The sequence below is a fragment of the Cervus canadensis genome, chromosome 26 (assembly GCF_019320065.1).
Source record: "Cervus canadensis isolate Bull #8, Minnesota chromosome 26, ASM1932006v1, whole genome shotgun sequence".
Classification (NCBI taxonomy): Eukaryota; Metazoa; Chordata; class Mammalia; order Artiodactyla; family Cervidae; genus Cervus; species Cervus canadensis.
This window is the reverse complement of record NC_057411.1, coordinates 29,307,753-29,324,205: the sequence shown is the minus strand read 5'-3', so window position 1 is coordinate 29,324,205 and position 16,453 is coordinate 29,307,753. Positions and strand designations below refer to the sequence as shown.

General features: G+C 37.1%; 1 non-coding gene across 1 annotated transcript; it reads right to left on the bottom strand.

The window, feature by feature from the left end:
• Positions 1 to 15,000: 15,000 nt before the first annotated feature.
• On the bottom strand, positions 15,001 to 15,107 carry LOC122428526. The gene has a single exon (XR_006265744.1). It is a non-coding gene; the product is annotated as a U6 spliceosomal RNA (small nuclear RNA).
• Between the last annotated feature and the right edge of the window lie 1,346 nt (positions 15,108 to 16,453).

The window sequence follows — 16,453 nt, the reverse complement described above, 5'->3', positions numbered from 1 at the left end:
ATGTTGGATATTTCCAGCAAGGAGGCATTTAACACATCTCCTTTCCCAGATTGTACTCTCATTCAGATCTGATAGACCATCATAATACTGGCCAAACATGCATGTGAAAAACAGGCCAATATTTATTCCTTCAATTAATTTTTTTCAACAAGAGTGTCTAAGAAGGAAGACCCTGAGAAGACATCAAGGCCAAGTGAAAAGACATCAAGGCCAAGTGAAAAGACTCTTCTAAAATTATGTGGTTGGCTGGTTAAGCAGTCACCTCAGGACCTGAGTCTGTACCCAGGTTAGGGTACTACAGCAAGGAAAGAAACTTATAGGAGACATTAATGCAGCAAGAAAACAAAACAAAATTTGAAAAAAAAAAGAATAACATTTTAAGATCGGTAGGGACTTCCCTGGTGGTCCAGTGGTTAAGACTCCACACTCTCAACACAGGGGTCCTTGGTTCGATCCATGGCCAGAGAACTCAATCCCACATGCCTCAATTAAAGATCCCGCAAGCTGCAACTAAGACCTGGTGCAGACAAAAACAAAAACAAAGTGTACAAAATACACCATGCTTGGTTGTTTAAAATTCCTTTATGACTTCCAGAAATTACTATCTAGAGCAGAAAAGCAAAACAATGCATGAGACATCCCACACAAGATTAACAATTTAGTCTTTTTTCTTGGTAAAACATTCTAAATGCCCAATATAAACTGCTCATAAGATGTTTTAGCTCAAAAGACTTTCTGACAGCCATAACAAAACCCAGAACTAAATTCTAGGAGTACATGAATGAAGAACCTATTGCAGTTTTTACTATTATGGAGCAGGCTCTATCTCAATTATATGATAGATTAAGTTGATGCCAACACTTTTCTGTTCTAATGCTTTCTTTGCTTTATGTCACATCTTTGTCTGCAAATGTATAATCACAGGAATAAAACTATAATAGAAATGAGAGATGTTAAAGATTTTAGTCCACATCTTAAGTGACCTTACTGAATTTTCTTACCTGATTTTGACATTGTTGTACTCCTTGAATGACAAACATCCAATTCACAAACACCAGGATGTAAAAATAGGCTGTTAGACAACTGCCTTAAAATTCATTTATGGAAAGAAATTTTTTGTTTGTTGGAATTTGGTCTTATGTGAAAAATATGGGAAAGAAAAGAGTTTTTAAAAAAACATGTTTTTTATTGGCTGATTCCCAGTTTGTCCTTCAATATGGCAAGCAACCAAGGGCATGAGACTTATGACACTTAAAAGATTTATTCTTACGTGACTTAGACATATACAAGACTTCTGAAGACTATTGAAGGTAATACATTATAAGGTCTTTCATATTTACTTCATTTTTTAGTTTGTCATTTCCATTGAATCCTTCTATCAGAAAACTCTGTCTCTTAAGAGGTTAATGTCTAGAATATTTCCAGAACTCCTACAACTCAGTAGAAAAACAAACAACCCCCAATTAAAAATGGGATGGTATCTTAACAGACATTTTTCCAAAGAAGACATATAGATTGGCCAACAGGTATATGAGAAGGTGCTCAGCATCACTAATCATCAGGGAAATGCAAATCAAAAATACTCTCATACTTGTTAGAATGGCTACTATCAAAAGGCAAGAAATGACAGGTGTTGGTGAGGATGTGTGGAAAAAGGAACCCGTATGTTTTACTGATGGGAATGTAAATTTGTGCAGTCACTATGGAAAACAGTATGGAGATTCCCCTGAAAATTAAAAATTGATCCAGCAGTTACAACTCTGAGCATTTATTTCAAGGAAATGAAAACACAGACTCAAAAAGATATCTGTACCCATGTTCACCGCCATATTGTTTATAGTAGTCAGGATGTGGAAATAATATAAGTGTCCATCAATGGATGAAGGGTTAAGGAACATATGAGAATATACATATTTCTCCAGCTCCTACGCTTCAAGAAGTACCATCTGCATTAGTAGTTGCTAAAGCCTGGATTCCAAATAATGAGATGCTTTGTTGTACTTGGTAACCACATTATCTATCTATCTATCTATCTATCTATCAAACTGCTTCTCATGTGGTGCAGTTAGCAAAGAATTTGCCTACCAGTACAGAAGACCCAAGAGACACAGTTTTGATCCCTGGGTTGGGAAGATCCCCTGGAGAAGGAAATGGCAACCCACTCCAGTATTCTTGCCTGGAAAATTCCATGGACAGAAGAGCTTGGTGGGCAGTCCATGGGGTTGCAAAGAGTTGGACACGACTGAGCAAGCACATGCACACACACATATATATATATAATGAAATACTATTAGCTATAAAAAGGAAATCCAGCCATTTAGGATGACATGTTAAGCAAAATGAGTTAGAAAAAGACAAATATCATATGATCTCACCTATATGGGGAATCTAAAAAAAATAAAAATAAAAACTCCCAAACTCATAGGCACTGAGAACATGTTGGTGGTTTCCAGAGGTAAGGAGTAGGGGTGAGGTGAAATGGGTGAAGGTAGTCAAAATGTACAAACTTCTAATTATAAAATAAATAGTCCTGAGTTTGTAATGTATAGCACAGTGACTATAATCAATAATACCCTATGATATATTTAAAAGTAGCTAAAAGAGGAGATCTTAAAATTTCTCATCACAAGAAAAAGAAAAATTTGTAACTATGAGTGGTGATGGATGCTAACTAGATTTATCATGGTGACCATCTAGCAATATATATATATATATATGTGTGTATATATATATATATATATATGTTATATATATAATCACTACATTGTTCACCTGAAACATATATTGTTTTAAGTCAATTATATCCTTAGAAAAAGTCCCCAATAATTTCTATTCAGTTTCAAGGAACTGTAGCTGCCCTATGTTGTTTCACTGATATAAATTTGACTCCACAAAACTTCACTTAAATGAAAAGTCAAATCACTGTTTTTTCATTTAATACTATAATAGGTCCCTCTCTAATATTTTTGAGCATTGGTGTTAATTCATTGACCTAGACAAGTGGTTAAGTGTCCTCACTCTAAAGCAGTCTTCAAGCTGTAGCTCATTACAGAGCTCTCTTTGGATTAAATGCAATTACTTATATCTATGGAATTTCTCCAGCTCCTATGTTTCAAGAAGCACCATCAGCATTAGTAATTGCTAAAGTCTGGATTCTAAATGATGAAATGTTTTGTCCTACTTGGTAACCACATAATCTGTACTAATTTTCTACACATATGTCTAGTGAAATACATTTCCAGAATAAAGGTTGTGATTCAGAAATTTCAACATAATTAAAATCACATTTAAATATAAATAATAGATAACTAATAAGGACATGCTGTAATAAGGAAATCTACTCAGTACTCTGTAATGGCCTATATGAGAAAACAATCTAAAAAGAGTTGATATAAGTATTTGTATAACAGATTCACTTTGCTGGACACCTGAAACTAACAAAACATTGCAAACCAGCTATGCCCCAATAAAAATTTTTTAAAATGTAAATCTAAATAGCTTTATGAAATAATGTATAGCATGAAGAGGTAGAAGAATCATGTTCTAAAGGTAGTAATGCCTGTATTTGAGATCTGGATCTGCCACATAAAAGCAGATGTTATGAATTTAAAGATGTCATTTGGCATCTCTGAGTTTTCTTATCTGCTAAAAATGATAGTTGTGACATAACTCTGATTTTTTCAAAACAATGTTATTGTAAAGATCAAATGAGCTGATTGTACATCAAAAAGTTTTCTAAGGTGCTGTAAGAAATCAGAACTGTAGTGACAAAATATTTGTTTAAAAATGCAAAGTAGTATCTCATTTTCTTTCACTAAAATCAGAAAAAAACTAGAGAAGTTTACAGTAGCATTACATTTTTTGGCCCTGAATCCATTTTACTGGATCTTTGCTGCACAAGTCAGGTAACAATTTTTATTGTCTCATCTGATTTTAATGAGGCAATATTGTTTATAACAGATAGCACACATATGTTTGCCATTAAGAATTTCAACCAATTTCTGGAATATATTATGTGTTAAGGGGTGAAGGATGGAGAGAAGCATACTAGGCATAGATTTTTTACTTTACTAACAAAACTTTTACTAAGTACTTTCTGGGGAAAATATAGAGAAGGCTTCCCAGGTGACCCAGTGGTGAAGAATCCGCCTGTCAATGTAGGAGTTGCAGGTTCAATCCTTGGGTTAGGAAGATCCCCTGGAGAAGGAAATGGCAACCCATGCCAGGATTTTTGCCTGGAAAATCCCGTGGACAGAAGAACTTGGTGGGCTATAGTCCATGGGGTCTCAAAGAGTCATACACGATAGCACATGCACGTCTACTATTCTACTAAAAGTTACAAATGGCCAACTTGAAGTACAGAAAAATTTTTTTTTAAAAGGAAAGAAACTAAACTTGAAAGATAAAGCAAAGCCTTCAGGTAAGTCTTTTCTCCAGTCAAGGATGTGCTCAAAGCTTGTTTAAATAAAGAGAGGAAGGAGCCATTAGAACAATAAGAATTGTTCATATAAAAGAACATAAGAATGGTGTCAAGGGAATAAAAAAGGCAAGGAAGATGAAGCACAAAAGTACAAGTGTTCTTAAGGGAAACAGAAGTTGAAAAATGCTCGCAAAAAGAGAGAAAGGTAATGAGTTGGGGAACTTGAGACATCCCTGAGGTTTTATGTTCGAGAAGCAGTTATTTATGTCTGTGTCTCTCTCCATCATTAGATTTTTAGCTTCTTAAAGCAAGATGCATACCTTGGGTTTCCCTGGTGGCTTAGTGGTAGAGAATCCGCCAGCCAGTGCAGGAGATGCAGGTTCAATCCCTGGCCTGGGAAGATCCTACATGTTGTGGAGCAACTAAGTGCATGTGCCATAACTATTGAGCCTGTGCTCTAGAACCCGGGAGCTGCAACTACTGCAATCACATGCACAGACAAAAATAAAAAAATAAAACATATAAATGACATAGCTTTATTCATATTATGCTTGTGTCTCCCAGAGCAATTAGTTCAGTTTCTTGTTCATAGAAGGTACTCCATGGGTATTGAGTTGAACCTGAATAAAAGTTGCCTGTGCTGCAGTTTAGATTCTGGTTATGAAATACAGTGATAGAGACATAGCAAGACAAGGCTCAGTAAGTATATACAGGCTCACTTATTTATTATAGACACTCTTAGTGAGCACCATGTACTAGGAAGTCTCTGAGGATAGAACAATGAATCATATGTGTTAGGATTCTGCTTTTCTTTACCAAAATATAACCCAGATCTTCCAAGTTTAGCATTAGAACAATTTCCAGATGATCAGGTGACACTTGTATCACATGGCCCTGTCTGTTTCCCCTGGCTTTCCCTAGCTATTGGCATCTTCAAACTGATTGCCATTGGGATGTCCCTGGTGGTTCTCTGGCTAGGACTCCATGCTCCCATTTCAGGGGGCCTGCGTTCAATCCCTGGCGAGAGAACTAGATCGCACATGCCCCAACTAAAGATCCTGCATGCCTCCACTAAGATACAGCACAACCAAAATAAATTAAAAAAATGTTCCTTAAAATAATAGAAAAAATAAACTGATTGCCACTGAGAGAAACATGCTGAGGGTAGGGGATGGAGTGAAGATCCTCCTTTAGGCAGTTTGGTCCAAGCATGGACAAATGACCCTGTCTTCATTTCCTGTAATCCAGCTAGAATAGTTTATTAAAGATTGGTGGATAACAAAAGGTAAATAAACCTAAATAATAGCATGAATTTGGAAGATCTGAGTTGAAGCTACACCTTGCCTTCAAAGCTCATGTACTACCCTAGGGGGGAAAAAAGACAATTAAAAACAAACAGATCTTATCTGTGTCCTTCCTTCTTGACTCCCACATGGAAGGTATGGGGAGCCACCTTTAATAGTAATTACAAAAAATACATTTCCAAACATTCTGACCCAATCTTTGGAGATCAAACTTCGTTTCATATCAATTATGGGCCCACCCACTCAGTCACACTTTCCTGTCTGAAGACTAGCTTCTCTCCTTGGCATGTATCAACAAGAAAAACCTAGTCTTTCAGACTGCATTACAGCATAATAGGCTGAACATTCTCTCAAGAGATACATACAGTTCAGTATAGTGAGAAAGTTAGTCCGGGTAGTGTGGGTAAGATATGCTCTAGTTTCAGCTTTGACTCCTAATTAGGGAAATGGGCTCTGTATCTTTTAAAATAATAACAATATAAAACTATAAGTTTCTTGACTATGTCCATATATCCCACCAAATTCCATATGCATGTCATGAAGAAAGAAAAAAAAAAAAAAAAACATGAACACTTTGGCTCAAAGCATTCTATGGAGGAAAAGAGATTGCAGGGAAAAAAACAGAGGAGGAAGAAAAGCTACTCTTCAAATTTCCCCTAGTGCTAGTATAGTTCTGCTGCTGCTGCTACTGCTGCTAAGTTGCTTCAGTCCTGTCGGACTCTGTGCGACCCCACCAGGCTCCCCCGTCCCTGGGATTCTCCAGGCAAGAACACTGGAGTGGGTTGTCATTTCCTTCCCCAATGCATGAAAGTGAAAAGTGAAAGTGAAGTCGCTCAGTCGTCTCTGACTCTTAGCGACCCCATGGACTGCAGCCCACCAGGCTCCTCCATCCATGGGATTTTCCAGGCAAGAGTACTGGAGTGGGGTGCCATTGCCTTCTCCGATAGTTCTAGCAACACACAAATATCTCCTGTGTCCTTGTAACAGTTCTAAGAATTCAGCTCATTTTATAGGTATGGAAAACAGAATAGCAAGGATCGAAGTGAGTAAATCTGTTTACATTTAGCTTGTAATTATTGTGCGAACTTAGCTACACGTCTTCACTCAACAAATATTTATTGCGAATTAATTACATATAAGCATTACAATATAGCATAGAAGAGACACAGTGACATACATTCTCTGTCCTCAAATTATGTCTACTCCAGTAATGAAAGAAAAAAGTACTTCACTAATGAGAAGGTCACTCATAAGTACTGAAATAATATTTTAGATGTCAATGTCAAGGAGTGAAAGTAACCCTCTAGTCATTTAAAAAATGAGTGGCTGGTGAGGAAAAAGAGGCAATGAACATGTAATTGAATACTCCCTGGACGTGTTAGTTCAGGTTAAAAATTCTCAAGCTACTTTAAAAATTGAATTTGCTCAGTTATATTGAGTCATTTATTCAGAGACAGCCTGAGGGTAGGGACATTAATTAGAACCAATTGTGGCAGATCCAAATCTAACACAGCTCTCCACTTTAAAAGGCGGGGGGAGGAAGGAATAGGGGAACAACCTCATGTTTCCAGAAAAGAATTGTTCCAGAAAGATCAAAAAAAGAAAGGCAATTATGAAGGGAAGCTGAATCAGAAGGTAAGAAAAGAACTGAGCAGAAAGAGAATGGCTGCTCTAAGAAGTAACGCAAGCTACATCTGGCAGCATATAGTTATGGCTAAGAACATGGACTTAGACATCAAAAAGACCTGGATTTAGATTCTGGCCTCCCTGCAAAATGTTATGTCTGGGTATCTTTGAGCCTCAGGTTTCTCATCCGTAAAATGGGGAAAATAATAATACCTCTTTCATTTACATGGCAGCTTAAAGGTTAAGTAACCAAATGCAAATAAAATGCTTGGGACATTGTGTGCTCCCGGTTGGTGGTTCCTATTTTTGATGATTCAGTAATTTAAGGAGACTGTGTCCTTGAACTTAGTGAACATTTGGTAATCACTGGTGCCTATTAATTCAATGGAATGCTAAGCAATCTTTAAAATACATTCTACAGCAGCAATCCTTAATTAGTATGTACCTGCTCATGGGTGGGGGCATTTTGAGAGTTTGAAGGGAAAGTTTTAGGACATTGTAATCACAGAAATAGCAGTGGAAAATGATACTCTGGATTAATGGACAGGGATGGGAGATGCTAGATGTTCCGGAATTCTCAGGAAAGTTCTATACATAAAAGGATGCATGCCCTTGCATCCTATGTGATTTTCAAATGTCCTCTAGACATTCATGGAGGTATATGATCTGAATCTAGAGCTCAACTCCTTTATACATGAACACAAATGGTTTTTTTCATGATTTTAATGTAAATTTTCTAGGAAAGCCATTATTATGTAAATAAAGGAAAGAATGTATTTTGTTTTGTTTGGAATTTACCAAGGGTAGTTCACCATCTTGGTAAAATCATGTGACTCATGACTGTGTCACCCCTATGACAAATCAACACAACTGTGTATCAGTCTGCTTTTGAGTCATGACATTAGAGTTAAAGCTACAAGAGAAAGATAAATACCACATGATTTCACTCTTATGTAGAAAATAACAGAGAAACAAAACCAAAAATGAACAAGTTAAACCAAACAAAAACAAACATGTAGATGTGGAGAATAGAGTAATGGTTTCAAGAAGCAAAATGGTGGGGGTGTTGGGGAGGCCCAATGGGTCAAAGAGATCAACTATGTAGTGACAGAAATGAAATTTTTAGTAGTGAGTACACTTTAGTGTATACAGAAGTAGTAATACAATGTTGTACACATCAACTTATATAGTGTTGTAAACCATTGTTACCTAAATAAGAAAGAAATTAAAAAAAAGAAAGTTCCTTAAACATATACAAAACCTGACATGTTCACTCTGCCTTCCAGTGAAGTCATGCCTCAGCACTTCATATATTATTTCATTATAAATTGCTTCACTTTTAATTATCCTATGTATTATAGCTAAGGCATTTTTTAAATAAACTGTTTGGTCATGGTGGTTTAGTCACTAAATCGTGTTCAACTCTTACGACCCCATGGACTGTAGCCCACCAGGCTCCTCTACCCATGAGATTTCCCAGGCAAGAATACTGGAGTAGGTTGCCATTTCCTTCTTTAAAATAAATTGTTTATATATATTTCATCTAAGGATAATGAAGAAGGTATTACAAAATATTTGCTATGAACGGGAGTGTTGGGCCTGATAGGTTGAGAACCATTTTCTAGAATTATATTTAATGTCATGAAAATATATTAACATAAGATTAAGTGAAAAAGTAGATTCAAAGCAATACCTATGGGTTGATCCCAGTTTTATAAACAAAACAAACAAAATTGACAAAACTCGCATTCCTTTCCCTGTAAGATGGGATCACAGTAATCCAGCTGAAGAGATCTCTTATGTACTCCTCAGTTCTGTAAAACTTTGATCAAATATTTTGCTTTATTTCAATTAAATTATAGCAGTGAATTATAGAAGTGTATTGTTTGTGTTTCCAGGGATTAGATGGGAATGAAATATGGATTTTAACCCTGGCTTTATTATTTAAGCCAAGTGCTTTAACTTTTACAGGTTTATTTTGCAGTCTGAAAAACTTGAAGATACATGATCAATAACACAAGATTTCCAGCTTTCTGTTTCTTTGATTCTAAAGCAAATGCTTGTTCATTACAGGTTTGAGTAATATTTCCCCAACAATGCTCTACCTGGGGACATTTATGGATATTAAGTAAATAAAGTTCTATGGTTAGTATATCTTAGAAAACACTGGGCTAAATGAAGTAAAACATGTTTTTGTAGGTACGACTTTTTGATTTTCTTGTTAAACTTAAGAATATTCTGAGTTTTCAAGAGAAGTACAGTGTGTAGCATTTCCTGTATATATTTGACTACAAAATCTCTTTGGTTCATATACCCTGAGACTTCCATGGAAATAATGTTCTGCATAGCAAGTGCTGGGCCACACTAATTTAAGATGGTGTGTGTTTTGATATATTTTAAAAGATTTTCTTTTATTTTCAAAAGACTGACTCCCCATGGTTAATTTTCAGGCATTATAACAAGCAATGGAGAAAAGAGTTGTGTATAGTGATTCTCTTAAATCATATTATTTGAAATCAGAACTTTTAAGTTCAGGTTAATACAAAGATGCTTGCTCCTTGGAAGAAAAGTTATGACCAACCTAGACAGCATATTAAAAAGCAAAGATGTTACTTTGCCAACAAAGGTCCGTCTAGTCAAAGCTATGGTTTTTCCAGTAGTCATGTATGGATGTGAGAGTTGGACTATAAAGAAAGCTGAGTGCGGAAGAATTGATGCTTCCAAACTGTGGTGTTGAAGAAGACTCTTGAGAGCCCCTTGGACAACAAGGAGATCCAACTACTCCATCCTAAAGGAGATCAGTCCTGAATAGTCATTGGAAGGACTGATGCTGAAGCTGAAACAAGAATACTTCGGCCACCTAATGTGAAACATTGACTCATTTGAAAAGACCCTGATGCTGGGAAAGATTGAAGGCGGGAGGAGAAGGGGACAACAGAGGATGAGATGGTTGGATGGCATCACCGACTCAATGGACGTGAGTTTGAGCAAGCTCCAGGAGTTGTGATGGACAGGGAAGCCTGGCGTGCTGCAGTCCATGGGGTCACAAAGAGTTGGACATGATTGAGTGGCTGAACTGAACTGAATAGAAAGAAGGAACCAAGAAGGTTAACAAAGAACACAAATTGTAATGTGTGATGAGCACGAGTCATTTTAGAGCTAAAAGGTGACACAGAGCTCCCTTCACATCAAAAGACTGATCTGTTTTAAAAATTTGTCAAAAAAAAAAAACCAAGTTTGATGTATCCATTAAGTCGAAATAGTTAAAGTCTGAAAGTTGTTTATAGAAAAGCTACACAGTGCAGATATAGAAGGAATGTAATATTATATATGGAGAAAGGAAGAAATTAGGTGATTTGAAATATTAGAAATATTGTGCTTTCTCAGTTATTTTATGAAGATTAGGCCACCAATACAGACAACCTAAATTAAAAACTAGAGTATAATTCTAGAAAGAACATAAATAACAGGATTATCCCAGCTGCAGAGAAGAGAATAATGCCTTTAACTGATGATTATTTTAAAGGTCAGCTGGTGGAAATTCACTGAATTTGTTTTGTGTAGGTGTATCAGTAGTTGGTATTAGTTTAAAAACTCCCGAATACTTGACATTTAAAGAATTATTTTAGATTGTATAAATTTCAAATTGCAGAATGCAAATTATTTAATGAGTGGAGTATCTGTTGAAAAATTTAAACATCTAGGTTCATTTGCCCTGCTGCATAGTGTGCTTCTGGGTCACAGTTTACTGCACAAAATGGTTTATGAAAACTGATCTTAATAGCATACCAAGTAAAATTTAATCATGAAGGTAAGTCTACCATCAAAATAAAAACAGAACAAAACACTCAGGTAATAGATTCTAAAACCAACTTAAGGCTTAATTAACATATAAATCCTTAAGGGCAAAAGTAATACTAAAGTCTACATTTTGAAAGTTAGTCACTTAGTCATGTCTGACTCTTTGTGACCCCGTGGACTCTATCCACCAGGCTCCTCTGTCTATGGGATTCTCCAGGCAAGAATACTGGAATGGGTTGCCATGCCCTCTTCCAGGGAATCTTCCCAACCCAGGAATCGAACCAGCATCTCTTATGTCTCCTGCATTGGCAGGCAGTTTGTTTACCACTAGTGCCACCTGGAAAGTGCCTAGATGCAGAAAAACTCAGTCATATTAACTAGATACAAGGGGCTGCCAGGTCTAAAACGCAGCTCTGCCCTTTTTCTCACATCAATGGAGTAGACTGTGTTTCTGGCTCCGAAATCTTAGCTGGACATCTGGGCAGAGCCTCCTTGGTGCCTCCCACCGTGGGAACGTGGCCTGCCATCCTCCCTCTGTCCCACCTGTTGCTGCCTGTCCACCAGTTTCCTTCTTGCTGACCCTGCTTCTCATGTGCCGCTGGGTAGCTCAGCCAACCAGCCATTTTTCATTTCTGTGGGAAAGAATGCCTGACTTGGGCATCAGCCCAAAGAGTGAGGCTAGTTCAACAGTCTCTTTTAGCACAATATGGGACATAGATTTAGAGGCTATATGATAAATGTCCTTTGTTGACAGGGAAAAATCTCAGAAATATGTACTTGGTTTCTGGAAGAAATATAAAAATGCTTCAGGGAATTCGCCTGCAGTCCAGTGGTTAAAACTCTGAGCTTTCATTGTGTAGGGTGTGGGTTCAATCCCTGGTCAGGGAACTATGATCCCACAACTATGAGCACGCGCGCGCGTGCACACACACACACACACACACACACACACACACGCTTCAGTTAGAATGTTTAGAGAACATGAAATGTCAATTCCTTACAATTCTTCAGGAGAATTATGGTACTAATGCATATGTATGGAATCTAGGAAAATGGTACTGATGAACTTATTTGCAGGGCAGGGATAGAGACCCGGAGGTGGGTAATGGACTTGTGGACACAGCAGGAGAAGGAGAGGGGGTGATGAATTGAGACAGCAGCATTGATATGTATATATAAACATATATATACACTGTCATATGTAAAACAGATAGTGGGAAGCTGTTGTATAGCACAGGGAGCTCAATCCAGTGCTCTGTGAAGACCTAGATGGTGTGGGGGTAGGAGGAAGGCTCAAGAGAGAGGGGATATATGAGTATTTATGGCTGATTCATGTTGTTGTAGGACAGAAACCAACACAACACAACAAAGCAATTATCCTCCAATGAAAAGTAGATTAAGAAATAACAAAATGGATAACCACCACAACAAAAAATTATGGTACTATGCATGCTTTCAGAGTAATGTGGCAGATAGTGAAATCTTGATAAATGTAAATATACTGTCTTTTCTTCAGGCACTTCAACTTCTCTATTGAATGTGCTGATATTTTAATTTAAAAATAGGCAATACAAATAAAAACAAAAATAAATTCAAAGTTTGGACATCTGTATTTTTTGGAAATTTGCTATTTCATGGAAATTTCTCTTCTGAAAGATCATCCTTATAGCAACTGATTATATAAGTTTATCTACAGATTTACATATCAATGTGAAGCCTGGATTGATGTCATATAATCTTTCTCAGATTTTCAAGCCCTAGCTCATGCTTGCCACACAGAACTCCATGTTACCCTGAAAAACAAGAACAGGAACAACAGAAAAGCATATCCTTTCTCAATGCTTTCAGCAAGAGAACGCGATGACATTTGGTATTTTTGGTAAAGCAGTTATGTGGGTCAACCCAAGCATTAGCATGTAATCTTCCATCCGCGAAAAGGGTTGCTCAGGTAAAAATATTAATTTATCTGACAATTGTAAATCCTGTGCTTTTAAGGGAGAAAGGAAGGAAGAAAAAAAGTAAGGTAAGTGAGTAGGTTGGTTCTAGGGAATGGCTTAGTGGGTGCTATCAGCAAACAAGTCATTTTAGCTGATAATAAAGCGATTCATTGTAGGAAGAGAGCCAAAAGAGACATACTTTCTTAAACCATTTATTTGCCTTATTATAATAACATAATTACAAGAGTTAATATATAGCATTTTTTGTTATTTTTATTTCTCAAAATATTTTTACTCAGTTATCTTCATCTTCAAATTGTTTAAGGTATGTAATATCCTGTTTTATTCCCCTATTTTTGATAGACAAAGAAACTTCGAAATAAAAATCCTGGCAAACTGCCAAAGGTAACACAACTATTTAATGACAGAATTGGAAGCAGAACACATCACTTTTGCCTCTATTCCAGTGCAAACGGATATGTGTATTTCCACAAGTTTTCAGGCTATGGTTACCTAGAGATTATTTGTGAAGAGATTTCTTGAATTTAACACATACTCTGAATTTTTCTACTTGTGGTTTCATCTTCCAGTTGTGTCAGTGTGTTTTGTTTTCATGATTCCACACCCACCCCCCAACGTTGGATAAAATCTTATTGAAGAAAGCACAGTAGCTATTCCTTGAAAGTATCTTTGAAAAATTCACAGTGTTAATACAAGTCCGCACAAGCCTGTACACTATATTTACTAATTTCGTCAAGAAACGCTGTTTGCTCTTGTCAAGCTTAACATTTATTATTTTACTTGTTTTCATGCCAACCCTGCAAGTACATATTATTCTTATGTTTCAGATGAAGTTGAGCAATTTGCCTGGGATCATAGAGTAAGTGGGAGAGCCAGAATTTGTACCCAGATTGGTGGTACTATAAAAGCCATAGGATTTCTTTTTTTTTTTTTTTTTCATCATAGCATTATTTATTTATTTATTTTTTTAATTTTTTTATTAGTTGGAGGCTAATTACTTCACAACATTTCAGTGGGTTTTGTCATACATTGATATGAATCAGCCATAGATTTACACTTATTCCCCATCCCCCCCCTCCCACCTCCCTCTCCACCCGATTCCTCTGGGTCTTCCCAGTGCACCAGGCCGGAGCACTTGTCTCATGCATCCCACCTGGGCTGGTGATCTGTTTCACCATAGATAGTATACATGCTGTTCTTTTGAAACATCCCACCCTCACCTTCTCCCACAGAGTTCAAAAGTCTGTTCTGTATTTCTGTGTCTCTTTTTCTGTTTTGCATATAGGGTTATCGTTACCATCTTTCTAAATTCCATATATATGTGTTAGTATGCTGTAATGTTCTTTATCTTTCTGGCTTACTTCACTCTGTATAATGGGCTCCAGTTTCATCCATCTTTTATGGTTCAATGAATCTTTTTGACGGCTGAGTAAATTCCATGGTGTATATGTACCACAGCTTCCTTATCCATTCATCTGCTGATGGGCATCTAGGTTGCTTCCATGTCCTGGCTATTATAAACAGTGCTGCGATGAACATTGGGGTGCATGTGTCTCTTTCAGATCTGGTTTCCTCAGTGTGTATGCCCAGAAGTGGTATTGCTGGGTCATATGGCAGTTCTATTTCCAGTTTTTTAAGGAATCTCCACACTGTTTTCCATAGTGGCTGTACTAGTTTGCATTCCCACCAACAGTGTAAGAGGGTTCCCTTTTCTCCACAGCCTCTCCAGCATTTATTGCTTGTAGACTTTTGGATAGCAGCCATCCTGACTGGTGTGTAATGGTACCTCATTGTGGTTTTGATTTGCATTTCTCTAATAATGAGTGATGTTGAGCACCTTTTCATGTGTTTGTTAGCCATCTGTATGTCTTCTTTGGAGAAATGTCTGTTTAAAAATATGGAACGCTTCACGAATTTGCGTGTCATCCTTGCGCAGGGGCCATGCTAATCTTCTCTGTATCGTTCCAATTTTAGTATATGTGCTGCCGAAGCGAGCACAGCCATAGGATTTCTATTCCACCAAGTTAACATGCCAGAGTCTCTTCTCTCAAAGTGAGTGTTCAGATGGGGATAAAGGTATATACCTGGCTGGGCGGGGATGAGGATGGTGTGGGATCCAGAAAGCTTTGTGAATGAAGGAGCATTGGACCTAGTGATTAGAAGATGTGATTGTTTTGATCATGTACAAATGCAAGGTTGAGAAGTGTAAGCCAAGAACAGTATGAACAAAGGTATAGAGTGGGAAAGTCAGAGCATATGTAGAGAACAAGTTTGGGTAGAACCTAAAGTGAATGAAGAAGAAATGTGGTTAAGTTTGGAAGCGTGTTTGAGGTTATGAAGATCTTTGAACAAAAGGCAGTGGACAGTCTTTACTACCAGTGGCTTACACAGATGGGTATGAATATAAAACACACAGTTTTCAAATTTCAATGGTATCTGGGTTAGGAGAATGACCCTATTAAGAGGAGGTTTTGTTTGTTTGATTTGCAAAGAGTAATGGAACCCTTCTAATTGACAACTTAGGACTTAAGGATAGATGGTGTTTAGGATATCAAAAACGAACTCTACTGACCTTTAGTGAGAGAGAGAGGAAAAAAAAAAGAGGGAGAGAGGGACAGAGAGAGAAAGAAAGATTACTGGTTTCTGAAAACAAAGCGTGAAAGTTTTGGTGAAAGTACCTAGCTTTGATTTAGATAAATGTAATTAGAAGTTTGCTAGAGTAAAAACTTTTAGTTACGAAACTCAATGCAATGCTTTGACTCTATTTCTTTAGATACAGCAACCATCCAATCACCACTGAGGTGATGGATTATATATATGCTACACCTATACCTAGGCTTCCTTTTGGGAAGCTGGGAAATAGTATTTCGGTTAAACACGCTGCCACCAGAAATAAATTGAGGATAATTTTGCCCTGCCAGGAAAATGAATGAGATAGTTGGGATCCCAATGGCCATGGTATCTCTGATAGAAAGAAGCATCCATCCTTGTAGATGAATTAGAGAAAGTTCCTCCACTGGGTAGATGCTCCACTTAGCCAATCTCATTTCTTGGCAGGATGCCTTTGCAGTAAACAAACTGCACAACCATATGAAATGGTCCTGGCAGCCATCTTGGACTATGAGGTAGGAAAGAAAGATATGTTCTAAAGATGGCAAAGCCAAAGAGAAAAGGAGACGTGTTCCTATTGACCATGGATGGGCCATGTCAGTCCTGAATCAACTATTTGCAGACTTCTTTTATGTGAGAGAAAAATAAAATGTATTTTGTTTGTGACTGTTATTTCTGATTTCTTTTACTAGCAGCTAATTGCTAGTAAATTGACATATGGTATGATCTGAGAA